Here is a 15538-nt window from a genome sequence, read left to right as displayed (position 1 = left end):
TACTGAAGTTTCTGGGATATTCTTTCATACACTGGACTTCCCACAGCGTTGATGAATATAGAGCTGGGCTTAGCATCAGCTCCTGCATGGCCTCAAGAGAAGCTCATTCATTTCCGTTTCAATTTTTAATTAGAAGAAAGTCATCCACGCTGGTGACGGTCATTTTTCACTAAATCTATTTAATGCCCTTCTCATCTACTCATCAAGAATTCCCAGAAAGAAGGTGAGGAAGCAAATCTCAGCTGAAAGAGAGATCTGGAAATGGGCCAAAGCAAAAAAAAAGTTCACCTTAAAGCAGCAGAGAGAAGTCAGGAGGAATTTTCAGTGATGAATTCAAGCGCACATCAGAGAAAATAAAGGGGAAATTTGATTTTAACCATGAAAAATCATCATGAAGAGGGGAAATATGTGGGGTAATAAAGCACAATCCCCAGGGCTATTGTTACACAGCCATTTGTTGTCACTTACTTAACACCCCATGATTAAATGGGATTTCCATCCCCTCCCACCAACGTGACCCACAGCCCAGTTGCACAGCAGAATGAACACTCAAAACTAAGGCAGATTTTAAATTCATGACATTGGCAAACAGCAGTGGCGCAAATCTCAGAAAGCCAGGAGGATAAAGGGGCTAAAAAGTCAGCAAAAGGCTAAATCAGCCTTCTTGGATCTTGGCACCACACGGCTGTGGGCAGATGGGAGGCTCCAGCCTCTGGGACTGCTCTGCCCAGTAGCAGGATTTTAGCAGGCACCAACATACAACCAAAGGCTAAAAAAAAAAAATTAATTTAAAAAAAGGTTTTATTTTATTTTTCTTTCTTTCCCCCCCTTTTCAGGCCCTCTGCAGGAATTGCAGCTCATGCTGGGTGTGTGTGCCAGTCCCTGCTATTTCAGGTCTCACGGGGGCTGTAAAGATCCCCCAGTTGCCACCAGTTTTCTGCAAACAGCTGGCCAGGAGATGAGCTGCCCTAATAATGCTTTTCCTGAGAGAAATGCCAAAGCACACACTCACTTGAACACCACCAGAATCTAAAAATCAGCTTAACTTCAAGGGAGAACAAGCTTTGCTGGGTTTTTTTTTTGTTTGGGGTGCCACGGGGTAAGTGGGGTCAAACACTGCAGGGTGTTGAGGCAACACAGAAATGAGGGATCATAAATGTGGCATTGGAGCCCCAAAGGTAAGATTGCGTCAAAATCTTATTGCTTTGTGGTTACTTTGGCTATTTATGAGTCATAATTGGTAATGAAAAGGCAAACTGGACTCCCTAAAATGGCAGCTGGGGTCCTGGAAAAGCCAAATCCATCACCCCACACCTGATCCTCAGCAGATGTTCTGACAGAGTGGATCCTCTGCTCCTTCTCTTCCTTGACACAGAACAAAATTCATCCTCCTCACCTCAAAATATGGGTTGTGAATTAAAAATATCCCTGTGCTCAGGAATCTAAAGTTGCCAATGTGACTCCATTGCTCTCCTGGAAAACACCACAAGGGAAAGACCAGAGCAGGCTGAGGAGGGATTTAAAATGCATCACACGTGGCTTGGGATTAGCTAAAAGTATGGACTGTCAGTATGAAATATGTGCTGGCGATAAAATGAGCACTTTAGACACACTCCTGGACTCTTCTTCACTATTAAGACTTTATTCCTCATCAACTCAATCGAGCCTGAGGTTGTCACACGCTGCCATTAGGACTTATAAAAAAAAAAAGACAAAGTAAAAACCCAATCTGTGGTTTTATCAAGAGAAACTTCAGGGCTGTGTTTATCAGCCTTGGGGGAAAAGGCTGCTGATTTCCCATCGTTCCCAAAAAGAAATTTGGGAGGAGGAGAAGCGGGATAGCTGCTGGGCCTTCCAGCCAACTCATCCCTCTCACTCCCAAGTACTATTTAGCTCTTTAAACTCACCAATTTCCACGCTGAAAACTCTTGTTGATGTTATAGCACAGTGTTGCTGCCTGATGGAGCTGATTACACACACAGAAAGAGGCAGGAAGAGCTCTTAGGGGATCAGAAGATCAATAATTACCAGAGCCTCTTCCCAAATGCCAACCTGACTGAGTTCTCAGGTTTGCACACCGCAGCTCCTTCTCCCATGAAATTCAACTGCTCAGAGCACATTGTCAAAGCCTGGGCTGCATTCCCAGCTTTCCTCAGCTCCACAGCAGGCACTCCCTGTGCCAGTGGAGTTATGGGAATTACCTGAGGTTCTCCCTCGTTTTGCATTTCTAGAAATAACCCAGCTGGTCTGATCTGTGAGTGTTTGTGGAGCCATTACTCTGCAAGTGTTCAAAGACTTGAGCACCCCTACTCCTCCCTGCTTACACCTCTGTTATCCATCTTGCTATAAAATTAGGGAAATGCTGCTCTTTTCTCAGCATATTTGTGAACAGAGCCTGGAAAATTTAAACTTATGGTCCTTCAGAGCTCAGCAGAGCAATGCACAGCCATGAGGCAGAACAGGACTGCACTGTGGGGAGGAAAATCCACAGGGATCCTCCTGCACCTGCCAAATCAGAGTTCCCAAACTCTCTGTGTGCATCCATACTCATCCTGACTCCCTTTCCTTAAGAAATGAGGGGTCTGCAGTGTTGTCATCCACAAATTTCTGCTGCTCTCCATGGAGAACAAACCAACCCACCTCTGCCACGCCAGCTCCCTCCTGGCAAACAGAACAGGACCTCAGCGAGTGTGGAAGTGGCTCCCATGCTTTATCTGGGCTTGGAGAGACACCTTCTACTGCCAAATCTCTCTTTCATCAGCATTAGGAACGAAATCAAAGAGAGAAAATAAAAATACAGCATATTCTCCCCTTCAGAACAGGCTGCAGTGGAAGAAAACCAACCCCAAACAACCCTTCAGCAATGATAACTTTTTATCATTTCCTAATGCTCTCAAAGGGAAGGATTACATCTCAAATCTTCCAATCACTTTGGGAACAGGAGCAGTTGAACAAGGAGAATAAATCCATCAGGTGTGTGCTTTAAGGTACAGTTGGTTGGGAGCGGATCCATCAAAGGAGCAGATGGAAAAATTCACTCTGAAATTGCATGCAGGAGTCTTAGGGATCATCCTGAGGGATTTGTAGCATCTCCAGAGCTCACAGGTACAGAGCAATCCCCCCAGGCTGAGATCAATGCTGTTATATGCACAGGTAAAAGGTTCTGTAATCTGGAAATTCCAGGGATAAACTGCACCCCTGCCTTCAGGGAGTTTTATCCAAGGCAAGGAACATTCTGCACGTTTGCAGTTCCATGCAAAGCCAAACCTGCTCCCAGCCCTGCTCCTCATCCACACGGACACGTGTGGGGTAAAGGGATCCTGGAAAAATGCTCCAAGAGCCCCTCCATGTGCTCATCCTGGAAAAGTGGGAAACCACAAGTGCTGAAGTGGATTTAGAAGCGGCATTTGAGGAACTCTGAGTTTCCCACCCCAAGTTCTTGAGGAAGAAGAACATTCCCTCCTGCCACCATATCACACAAGTGATGTTCTCTGCCCTCCCAGCTGCAGGAAATGATGAAGGAAAAAGCAGGAAAAGCCAAGAGGTCAGCACCTGGCTCTGAGCAGGAATTCTGGGGCTTTGGATCATGGATTGGTTTACACCACACCAGGTCTGGTGGCAACAGACAGGGTTCAGCTGCTTCAAAGGGAGAAAAGGATCATCCTGCAGAAGTTAGGAGGACTCAGGGAAAGAGCTTTAAATAGGATTTGAAGGAGGATTTGAGACCAACAGATATCCAAAACTCGCTGGACAATGCCTCAGAGACATCCCAAGGTCCCTTCCCACCTGAATTATTATATGGCTTTGTGTCCAGGCTCCCAAGGGGAAGCAATTCAGAAATGTGAGGAGAAACCTGGAGTTAAGACATCCTGAGCCTTCCCCCAGCTCTGATACCACCTCTCTCCAGCCCCCAGGGGAATCAGGCACCCCCAGGCCTCCACCTCTGTCTCCACAAAACAAAGGCGACCTCAAACTCTTCAAGGCAGAGGAGTGAAGAACTGAGTCTGGCTCTCAGCTCTGTGCTCTCATCTGGGCATTGGGACAAGGTTGTGCTCCAGGAGATGCTCGGTGTTGAGAAAACACAGAAATCTCTCCCCCAATGCTGAGAAAACACAGAAATCTCTCCCTCAGGTGCTCACAGGTGCCTGAGCTCTGCCCTCTGCAAAGGCTGTCCCTGTTCCTCAGCCCAGCTCAGCTGAGTGCTTCACAAACACTCCTTTATTCTGATGAAATCCTGGAGACAGGAAAACCACATCCTGGTTTTAGAGAGCAGGTAATGGAGGTGTGGAGAAACAACTTGGCCAAGGTCACTTGAGAAGCTGAGCTAGCTTGGGATTCACTCCACATCTCCTCGTCCTGTCTGCAAGATCATCCATCTTCCCAGCCTGCCTTCTTCAGTGGATTCCTTCTCCGCTGCCTTTCTGCTTTTTGCATAATGCATTGTGAAATCTACTTTACATATAGAGCTTTTAGCTCTTAAATTTATTATTTAGTGTTGTTTTCTGGTAATAAAGCAGTCACAGTGTTTTATTTATTCTTCCAGGCTGTACACAAGCACTCCTCCGCTCAAAGGAACATCCAGCATAGGGGCAAATCCTTCTGTGTCCTGTGGGATGGAGTGGCAGAAAATCCTGGATGCAAAGTTCACCCCTCTCCTCTCCAAAGCTCAGAGCAAGGGAGCAGAGGGCAGAGTTTTCCAAGAAAGCTGGAAAATCCCTAAAACCACCGTGCTGATGTTGCAGTGCTCACCACATTCCCGCTTGCAAAGTGCTGAAGATATTTTGGGACGTGGGAAGCAAACCAAGGATGCTCCAGGATGCAGTGGCACAAGCTTTTACTCGCTTCTCAAAGGGATAAATTAGGTGTGGGAGGAAGCAAAGCCTCTCTTTGCTTTTACCTTGCAGTAATTAATGAACAAGAACTCTCTTGAGGTTAAACCACAGCCAAGAGCCGCGCGCTCCCCGTCACATGAAAGCAGCGTGAGGAGGTCAGCTCAAGGAGGGCTGGTTTCCCAAACACTGACTCCATGAGACAGCTCAAATCCTTGGCATTCTTTGTGGTTTCCAGCCCTAGATTGCTCAGGCACGTTATTTTCCCCAAGGCAAAACCACAAAACTCTCTCACCTCCCCTAAAACGCCCTCGTGGCTGCTCCCACAGCAGGAAACAACCACGTGGCAGGTTCAGGCTCCTGCTTGCTGACAGAAGCTCCAGGTCATCATTAAGCACAAATTTAAAAGTTTCATTGTCCTGGGGAAGTTGTAAGGAAAAGGAAATACTGCTTGAAAAGCACAGAAACACACAGAGAGTTTAACGGCACCTCACTCAGCAGGGTGGGTCTCTATGGGAAATAATCCATCTGTGTGGGGTTATGAAAGTTTGCCCCTTTCCTGCACACAGGGAATAAAGTTCTGGAGACTCAGCACCTCCATTGAGAGGTCTCTAACAAACATGAAATCCCACAGATGGTTTCTTGTGCACCTCAGGGGGCAAGGAGGCAGCTCAGCACTGAGGCCTCACAACCCAGGGACAGCGGGAAGCTCACAGCAGGTAAAGCCAAGAGAAACCTGGGAGCCCTGGCTGCTGCATCTGAGCAAGGTTCAGTGACATTCATCAGTGCCACAGGGCCAAATTACCCAGCTCCAAATGCACCTTCCCTCCCTCAAACAGCTCCTCCACCTGCTCCCATGTTACCCCTGCCCAGCTCCAGCTCCTCCCTCCTCTCTCAGCTGCACGGGGTCAATGTCAAGATCAGGGTCTTCTGCACTTTTTGGAGATGCTTCATCACCACCTAAATGGGAGCTGTTCTGTTCCAGACAGCCTGATCAATCACACCAAGAAAATTAAATCACTTCATGTGTTGGATCACCCATATTTATACTGCAGGTGGGGTTTTACCCACACAGTTTATTGCAAAGCAAGATGGGAATTCATCCCAGAATGGTTTGGGAGGGAAGGAACCTGAAAGATCATCCCACGCCAACCCCTACCATGGCAGGGACACCTTCCACTGTCCCAGGTTGATCCAAGCTCATCCAACCTGGCCTTGGACACTGCCAGGGATCCAGGGGCAGCCACAGCTTCTCTGGGCACCCTGTGCCAGGGCCTCACCACCCTCACAGGGAATAATTCCTTCCCAAATTCCCATCCATCCCTGCCCCCTGGCACTGGGAAGCCATTCCCTGTGTCCTGTCCCTCCATCCCTTGTCCCCAGTCCCTCTCCAGCTCTCCTGGAGCCCCTTTAGGCCCTGGAAGGGGCTCTGAGCTCTCCCTGGAGCCTTCTCCTCTCCAGGGGAGCACCCCCAGCTCTCCCAGCCTGGCTCCAGAGCAGATGGGCTCCAGCCCTTGGAGTATCTCTGTAAATCTCCATTTCTCCCTCCTGAGCAAGGCTGAACCAGGGATTGGAGCAATGTGGGACAGTGGAAGGTGTCCCCTGTCCATGGCAGGGAGTGGAACAAGATGGGCTTTAAGGTCCTTCCCACTCAAACCATTCTGGGATTCTATAAAACCTAACCAAGGTCCCTGCAGAACACTCCATCCCACAGGACCTGCAGATGTGGACGTGGCCAGAAACTTCAAAACACCCCAAGAAGGCACCCAGAAGTCATTAACCAGCAGCAGAGTGGATGATAGGAGATAAGAGCAGCACCACCCATGGTAATTAAATTCCTACAAAGCTCCACCACCGCTTGGATTTGGGATGCCGGATCAGGGATCATTCCACACACGCTCTGCCTGGTCACTGCTGCCCAGTGCTGCCCTTCCAAGAGACCAGCAAGAAACACAACAAAAAAGCCTCTTCTCAAGCTTTCCATGGCTGGAGAAGCCCAACACACTCGGACAAGGCAGGAGGGGAGATGGAAGCCCCACTCAGATGTGCATCCAGCACGGAAACTGCTCCGACCAAAACAGGAAGGTAGAAAATATCCAGAAGATGCTGCAGGGCAGATGTAGCAATAACAGCAGTTAGGAAGGGCAAAGTGACACTGTTCTGTTTATTGGAAGGCTAAGAGAGAGGTCAGGCAAGGAGGGATCCAAGGAACCTGACCAGAGCTGGAGGTGAAGGAAGGAATTAACTTTTCACCTGCACAAGGTGGATTCAATCACCGAGCGAGATGAGATGGGTTTTGGAAAGCCGCGGGTTATAAAAGTTAAGCTGAGGGTTAGATTGAGCCTGCAGGGAAAGAAATGGATCAATTTAAGACCTACTCATCAAATATTTAATAATGCAGCATTGACCAAAGGAGGTTTCTGCTCTGGAACAGCACCCAGGCCTGTGCTGCACACCTCTGTGATGGTCACTTCTGGGAAGTGCTTTAGGATCCTCCCAAGTCAGAGGTGGTTCTGCCTGCTCCCAGGGCTGGGATATTAACAAGAATACAGCAGGACTCTCAGTTTAAGGGCTGAAAACTTAATGAGCAAACACAGCACTTCTTTTGACCTCAAAATTCACTTTTTAGGATAAAAGAGAGGTCTTAAAAAAAAAAAAAATAAAAAGCACGATGAAATGCTTCGACCAATGGCACTACTGCATGGAGCCTCTTCCTCAGCATCCCAGAGCAGATGTGCTGCACTCAAAATGTCTTTGTCTATTAAAACTGTGTCAGCTTCAGAGACTCCAAAACTCCCTGTGGCATAAACAGAATTTCTAATGAACAGCTGCAGGATACAGGAGTGGCCGCACAAAATGCAGCTGCTGAGATGGTTTTCTTTGCCCCCCTCTCTCACCAGCCTTTCCCTGCTGTCCAAATCCCACTTCCACCCATTTGGGTCTCTCCTGTCCTCCCTCTCCCACAGCTCTGCTGCCCCACTGTCCCTTCTGCACCCTCCACACATCTCCTGGTCCAAGAGAACCCTCGACCTCTCTCCTGCTGGAGTTTTGTGGCTGCTTTCCCTGCTCGCACCAAGGAAGTGCAAAAGGGACAAATTAGGGAGAAAATTGTTATCATGACAAACCCTGTAATTCCAGAGAACAAGAGCAATCCTCAGGGAAGGATTTATCCTGAGTAAATTGAAACTTATTAATAGATTTTTTAGCTGCCACGCTGCCTTCCAGGCCAAGGCACCAAAGCATGGCTCCTTGTGCGAGCCGGGGGAGCATTTTAAAATGCCTTTGAAACCCAAAACTTGTCAAGCTTAAAGCCTGGTCCAAATGCACTTTCCCAGCTGCTCTCCTGAGTTTAATGGTGTCCTCTTAGTTGGAGAAAGAGCTGGAATGATTATTTAGTCAAGTGCTTGTAATGGCCCTGCAATGCTCAGCGTGGGATTTTGAGAAAAATATCTGTGGTGTCAACGTGCCCCCGTGAGTTCTGGGAACAGCAGCACAAATGAAGCTGAATTCTTAATGTTGGATGCCTTCAGTTTTCCATGGGGCTCTCCAGTACCCCATAAAGAGTCTCAGTTCCTTATTTCCAGAACATTTCTACAGAGTTACTGCTTTGGTGAGCTCCATCCCTCAAATCTGAGTGCAAACAGCTGATGGATTCAACAGTTATTGGAAGACTAACAGGTAAGAGCAGATGCCAAAGCCCTGTTTTAGTAGAACCCTCTGACAACACTAAAGAGCATCTCAAGCTCAGCAATGTGTCTTTTCAAGGAAATTTTTATTAACTGGTATCGAACATGAAAGCCAATTAATACCTTGTGGCTTTGAGACAATCTGTCTGCTGCAATCACAGCGAGCCCAAATGCTTCAGCCACGAGTGCTGAGGCTGCTGCTGTCACTGAGCACCTCAAAGCAGCCAAGTTTTTGCAGAGTTTGTGGTTTAACAGCTCCCCTGCACTGGCAGCAGCATTTTCAGGACAGGGCTTTGAATAGTTCACATCGCAAATGTGATTCCATGGCCAGGAGGGGAAATTCCCAGAGGAACCATGGATATTGTGGATAACCCTGCACTCCAGAGAGCACCCAAATAACCCTCACCATGCACTCCCTCCTGCCTGCCCACGGCACAGGGAGGAGGGAACCCAAATGTCAGCAGAGGGGGCACATTTGGGAAGGCTGGAGCTCCTTTTGGCTCCCAAATCCTCCAGGCAGGAATCTCCGACACACAGCAGCTATTTTGGGAGGGAAGAGGGGCCAAATGTCCTCAGAGCAGCTCGAAAAACGGGCCACAGTGCCAGCACAAGGCTCATGCAGATGCAGGAACTGCTTCCAACACAACCTGCTGCCTCCCAGCCATCATCCCAAAGATCAGACTGGTTCCAACTCACGGAACTGGCTCCAGCTCACTTCAGGAAAATAGATGGTGAGAGATGCTAATGGATGAGCAATCCACAGACGCCTCTCCTGGCCATTCCCAGCAGTTATTTTGGACAGGAGAGCCAGCCCCAGCATCTCAAGCTGTGCCACCTCACTCTCATGTCAGTGCTGGAGCCACGAATGGTTCTGATAGCACAAAACGTCCCTGAGGGACAGCAGAGCTCTCTCCCTTTCAGCCTCACACCATCCCAGGCTGGGCAGTGTGTGAGTTCTCTATTGCCACCCCAGGCAACACCTGATGGGCAGCCAGGGAAAGGGGAGCCATTCCCAGAGCTGGGAAAGCTGCTGGCAAACACAGCTCCACTGTGAACGTGCCACAAGGAGGGACACGAAGGCACCAGCCAGGAACAAAGCCATTGAGATGGGCACGAAATTCACAGCTCAATTTGGCCTCTGTAGAGAATCCAAAAAAAATAAATATTAAGGAAGCACCAGGGTGGCTGTGTTATATTGGAATAAAACAGTATTAGATCAAGCCAATGATCCGTTCACTTCAGCCCCTCACTCCTCATTTCCAGCCTCTTTGGTGTAAAATAACCATAAATCAGGCATGGAACCATTTATTCAGGACAATTTCCCCCAAACCATTAACAAATAGGAGTTGTAGGAGCCCTTGAAGAATAACAGCTGTCCACCAAAATACCTTTTCATTTTTGAAGCAATCAATCACAGACATTCTCAATAGTAGAGTCTGAACTGTAAAAAAAAAGGGAAAGGGAAAAGGGAAAAGGGAAAAGGGAAAAGGGAAAAGGGAAAGGGAAAGGGAAAAGGGAAAGGGAAAAGGGAAAAGGGAAAAGGGGAAAGGGGAAACACACCAAGCACTCAGTTTCACAGCTCCCTGCAGCAGCAGCTTCCACAGATGAGTTCTGCAAGTTGCCCAGAGAAGCTGTGGCTGCCCCTGGATCCCTGGAAGTGTCCCAGGCCAGGTTGGATGGGGTTTGGAGCAGCCTGGGATAGTGGGAAGTGTCCCTGCCCATGGCAAGGGAGTGGAATGGGATGAGCTTTGAGGTTCCTTCACCATTCTGTGATTTTAAGGGATTTCCTTTCACCAGCTCCAAACCCAACACCTCCTAATTTAGTCCCTGCTCCCTTCTCCAGCATCACACACATCCACAGGGATGGGAATGACAGGACTCACACCCAAATCACAGCAGATCCAAAGGAACAGCAGTCCCAAAGCCACCACGGGAACGAGGAGTGCCACCTTACCTTCTCCAAGCCGCCTGACATCCCACCACATGCTCCTCTCTGCACCAGGCAGCACAAATCTTCTCAATCCTGGCAGCCAGCAGAGCTGGCAGGGAAGCAGAAATACAAGGATCCTACTGCCAAGGGATAATTCCAGCACCAATCTGCACTTCTGCTATTGTCTCCCCCTTCCTGATGGACACCCTGCTTCTCTAGAACGCTCCTTTTGTGGAGCAGCCCTCCCTCTCTTTTATCCAGCGTCCTCTCTAACATCTTTGTTCTGTTCCCATTCCACTCATTTCCCAAATTTGTGCCTAGTTTCCCTTTTTTTTTTTTTTAATTGCTCTCAATATGTCACTCTATATTAGTCAACAGCAGATTTATTTAAACGTGTCAATGCTGTTGCTTAGCAGATCTGAGTGTGCTTTACCATTTCAGCCTCCTTCAGAGTCACATGTTCCCCTTTCCAGAGCTCCCCAGCATGTCTGGATCACCAGAAAGTTTGAGGAAAACAAAAATAAGTCTGATTCTAAGCCTGGGAAATCTTCAGAAAAAAAAAAAAAACACCTCAAAAACAACCAAGAAGAGGAATTCTGCCCCAAAACCCACACGGTTTTATTTCTCTGTTAGGAAGCAGCACCAGGTTCTGGTTTTCTTCCATTTTCTACCTTTTACCCATGAGTTTCAATAGGAGTAATCAGGTAAATGATTATCCAGAGCTTTGGAAAGGGTCTGATGCAGAGCCAGTATCAGCTTCCCCCTGCAGCAGCTAATTTTAGGAAATGGCCTTCAAGCACTCTATAAAAGGCTGGGAACACCCAGGTGAGAGCATGTTCTGACCTTTGAAATTAGATTTGGGGCTTTGCTGAGGCAGAGAGAGAAGATAATGTGCACTAAATCCCCCACAGGAGGTTTTCAGCCCGGGCTCTCCGAGCTGCCCACAGTGATGGTGTTGATTTGGCCACTGCCCCCAGATTCCAACCTGCACATTCACAGCTGAGGGGCTGGAGAGCCCAAAGGCTCCAAGCAGCATCAGCTCCACACATAAACTGTGCCACAGCTGTCCCAAAATGCTGATGGAATCGTGGAATCACAGAACCATCAAGGTTGGAAAAGCCCTCTGAGATCACCGAGTTCAACTCACAACCTGGTGCTGCCAACCCACACTAAACCACGTCCTAAACATGACAAAATTCTTTATGAAAAGGACACAGCAAAACCAAGGAAGCATCACCCTTCTGATGATGTTCTGATGAACATCACACAATCCACTGAAGCAGAACAATCCCAACCTCCCAAGAGCACCCCAAAACCTGTCCTGTGGCAGATGACAAGTCTGCACGTCCATCGAGGGCTCTGACTATGAGATCATCTCCATGGCTTGGCTCCACTCCAGGTGCATTTCCCACGTTTCCCCTAAGCCAACCTCAACTTCTGCCCCAAAATCTGCAGCTCCACCACCCTGCATCCCTCCCATCCAGGCTGGTTTGGAATCCCAGAATCCCAGAGTGGTTTGGGCTGGAAAAGCCCCTAAGGCTCATCATTCCAGCGGGGATGCCACTCACTAGATCAGGTTGCTCAGGGCCCCATCCAACCTGGCCTGGGGGGAATTAAATCCCAGGAACTGATGCCATCAACACCATCTCCAGCAGCTGCTAACTCCACATTCAGAGTGCAGATCACATCCAAGGAATGGGGTTCACAACCTTGGGAACCGATACCACAACCTGAGACAGCCCAGCTGAGGAAGACAAATCCCACAGCAGGACCTGCCAGAACGGCTGCTGACGGGTTTCCAAAAATAACCCAGTCCCCTTTCCATGGTGCCTGATGTCCATTTGCTTACAGCCACCCAAAAATAGCCCTTCCCGCTCGGATCAATGACAGGAGCAGACAGAAGTGAAGGGAGCTCATCGCTCCACAAACACAGGGCTAAAGGAGATGAAATACTTTGGAAATGCAGCACAGGGAACAATCCCACTCTGGCCCCGAGACAGCCAGCTGGATGGGCTTAATGATTCTTCTCCAGCACCAGCTGTGATTGAATTTATTTCCATTTGGTGTGATTAAAAAGAAAGAGACAGATAAAAGGGAGAACAAAAAGTCCAAGATTTCAAAAGACACTAAAAATAAAATAGTTTGTGTGCTCTTGGCACCCTACCTTGACAATTTTTATATGTGTCAGCCAAGCTCAATAACCCAAAAGGAAGGCACGAGTCATTTCTAGGTGGGGAAACAAAGGCATGGAAATGTTCAAATACCAATTCAATCATCAATAAAATCAAAAGCAGGAACAGGTTTAAAGGGCAGGAGTTCCTGAGGCACCTGCCTATACCCATGCCCTAAAATCCTTGTGTATTTACTCTTTCTGGAGCCATTTTAATTGTCTCCATTGCCTGGCAAGTGCAGATGGATGCTGAGGAGTTCAGTGGCTCCACACCACGAGCTCCAGTCCATTTAGCTGATCAAAGGCTTTGTTCCCACCTCGTGGGGAAATGGCACTTCCTCAAAATTCCAACGTACAAGTTCAGCAGCAGGAGGCCTGAAATTAATCCCTTTATTTAAACATTAACAACTTTTAAGTGTCCCTAAGCAATTGTGAAGGTTTTATTAGAGGAGGCAATGAAAGCTCATGAGCAGCCCAGTCAAGAGGAAGCCAAGGTTACCTGCAGTCATTTTCTGGGAATTAACTCTGACAGCACAAACTCACCCTGCAGAGGGTTTGTACCTGGAATAAAGAGGACAGCAACGCCTTGCTGCCAGCTGAAGGCTGTGGGCAGGGATGGAGGGAGCAGATCCTCCTGGAATCCATTCCCATGAAGGGCAAGAAGACGTGCTGTGGGCAAAATGAACCTCATGGATTTGTCTTCTGAAACCATCCTGGGCAGATGCTGGTTACCCTGACAGCAGCAAGGTTTCTAAATATCCTCCTGTGTGGATATTCAGGTTACTGAATATTCTCCTGTGTGGATATTCAGGTTGCTGAGTATCCTCTTGTGTGGACATTCAGTAGGAACACCAATGACTGGAACAGGAGCCTGGGGAGCTCCAGCCCAGCACAGTCAAACCTGAACAGGACAAAGCCTTGAGCAATCCCATCTCCCTCTGCCATAAGCAGGACATTGAATTAGAGACTTCCAAAGATCCCTTCCAAACTTGTTTGTTCTACAATTCACAGAAATGCCAGAGAGAAGGTGGAAGCCTTTCCTGGAGATATCTGAACTAGATAAAGCTGTAATGGGTAATAAAAATAACTCTTAGTAAGTTTTTCATTGGATGTATGAGCTGGTGGCAGAGGAGCCTCCCTGCACACTGTGCTTCCCTCTCTCCACCATTTACCTCTGGACACAGGAATACATCTCTTCAGTTAAGACACTTTCACCACTTTCACACTAAAATTCAACGTGTTTTAGTGGTATTGTAGGACTTAATACTTGTAGGAGGTGATAAAACATTCATGAGAGCAACACTGTGAGATTAAATGGGTTGGGCTGACATTAAAAGACATTTAAGGGATGGCCTTTAAGGACCAGCTCTCTACTCAAGCACTGCACAATCATTTCCCCAGATCCTTCTGTGTATCCAACATGCAGGGAAAGGTGTGCACATCCCACCCTGCATCCTGTCTCGTTGCTGTAGCGGAAGGGAAAAAAAGCAAAGATTAGATGCTGCCTGAATTGCAGATGTCATCAGGTTTGGCCTTTTTTTTAATGCCTCCCTGTTACTGGAAAGTAACTATTGAGTTTCACCAAAGTCAAAAGCTCCTCTCGGGTTCATTTCCCTTTCAGCTGCTCCAACAACTGCCTTGCCAAAATCCATAGAAGACAAAATCTATACTTCCTACGATTCACATTTTGGAATGGCTCCAAATGCAGAGCAAAGGCTTCACCCTTAAGACACTCTAGCAAGGCACACAGCTCTCTCCCTGACTTTGCTGGTCCTGATCCAGATATTAAAAAAAATCCCAAAAAGCACAAGTCAGTTTTTTTGCTGACCAGGATTACCTGGCTTAGTATCAGCAGCCTTCAAGGACACGGTCTAACACACCCGAGTGGAAATCACCAGTGCTGGATGCAGCTCCCTTAAATCCTCTAAGCCTCTGCTCTCTGCTGGAACAGCCAACTGCTGATAAACTCACTTTCAGACTATTTTCATAAAACTGAAGGTCAGCAAATGATTTGCTAATGAAATCTGTCACATAATTCTCAGCCTGATGCAGAACTCGAGCCAGCTGCGCCGAGCAGAGCGGCAGGCAGGGGTCAGTGCCTGCTCTGAGGTGTGACAGGGCTGTGGGGTCACCAGGCCCTGGTGACACATTCCTCAGAGCCACATCTTGCAGCAAGCCGTGTTCTGCAGCCTCTCCAAGCCCTGCACCCACCCATGCAGAGTCTGTCCATGTCTGGTGACACGCTCTGGCTTTGGTGCCTCCCGTGGCTCTGCACAATTTGTGCCCATCCAGCAGCTCAGAAGTCGCCCCTTGCCCAGGGTGGCTTTGCAGATGAAGGGTGACCTTGCACTGACCAATTCCCAGCATCTGCAATGATCCTGACTCTTTCCAAAGTCACTCTGAAGAAACACAACAGTTCTGCGCCCAAAAAAGTCCCCAGTCTTGGGAAGTTGTTCTGATTCCAACCAGAGGAGGGCAACCACACACGTTGACAACAGGCAGCATCCTCCTGCCTGATACACAAAAATGCACTTTATCCCCATTCCCAGCCACCAGAACAGTTGTTTCATCTTTCCCATTGTGCCTTATTTATGTCTATTCCCTTCCTTGTGATATTTAAAGAGCATCTCCCATACAGAATCACAGAATTACAGAAAGTTTTGGGTCGGAAGGGACCTTAAAAATCATCCAGTGATGATTTTTATCATCCTGCCATGGGCAGGGACACCTTCTACTAACCCAGGCTGATCCAAGCCCCATCCAGCCTGGCCATGGACAGGGATCCAGGAGCAGCCACAGCTTCTCTGGGCACCCTGTGCCAGGGCCTCATCACTCTCTGAGTAAGGAATTTCTTCCTAAAAATCCAACCTAATTCTGCCCTCTGCCAGTTTAAAGTAGCAGAGTGAATTCCCATGTTAAAGAC

The 15538-nt window shown here is 48.1% G+C and overlaps 1 protein-coding gene across 3 annotated transcripts in view; it reads right to left on the bottom strand.

The window, feature by feature from the left end:
• EXTL3 (exostosin like glycosyltransferase 3) overlaps positions 1 to 15538 on the bottom strand; it is a 150477-nt gene that overhangs the window by 31759 nt on the left and 103180 nt on the right. The window contains exon 1 of one of the 3 annotated variants that reach the window (XM_054291808.1): positions 10470 to 10722. The exons of the other annotated variants lie outside the window; for them this stretch is intronic. The gene's annotated coding sequence lies outside the window, so the exon portion shown is untranslated. Of the gene's footprint in view, positions 1 to 10469; positions 10723 to 15538 lie in introns of those variants that run through there. 3 annotated transcript variants of the gene reach the window in all.

Source organism: Melozone crissalis, unplaced genomic scaffold, assembly GCF_028551555.1.
Source record: "Melozone crissalis strain CALT ecotype California unplaced genomic scaffold, PUWL_Pcris_2 ptg000106l_1, whole genome shotgun sequence".
NCBI classification, from domain to species: domain Eukaryota; kingdom Metazoa; phylum Chordata; class Aves; order Passeriformes; family Passerellidae; genus Melozone; species Melozone crissalis.
This window is presented reverse-complemented; position numbering and strand designations above follow the sequence as displayed.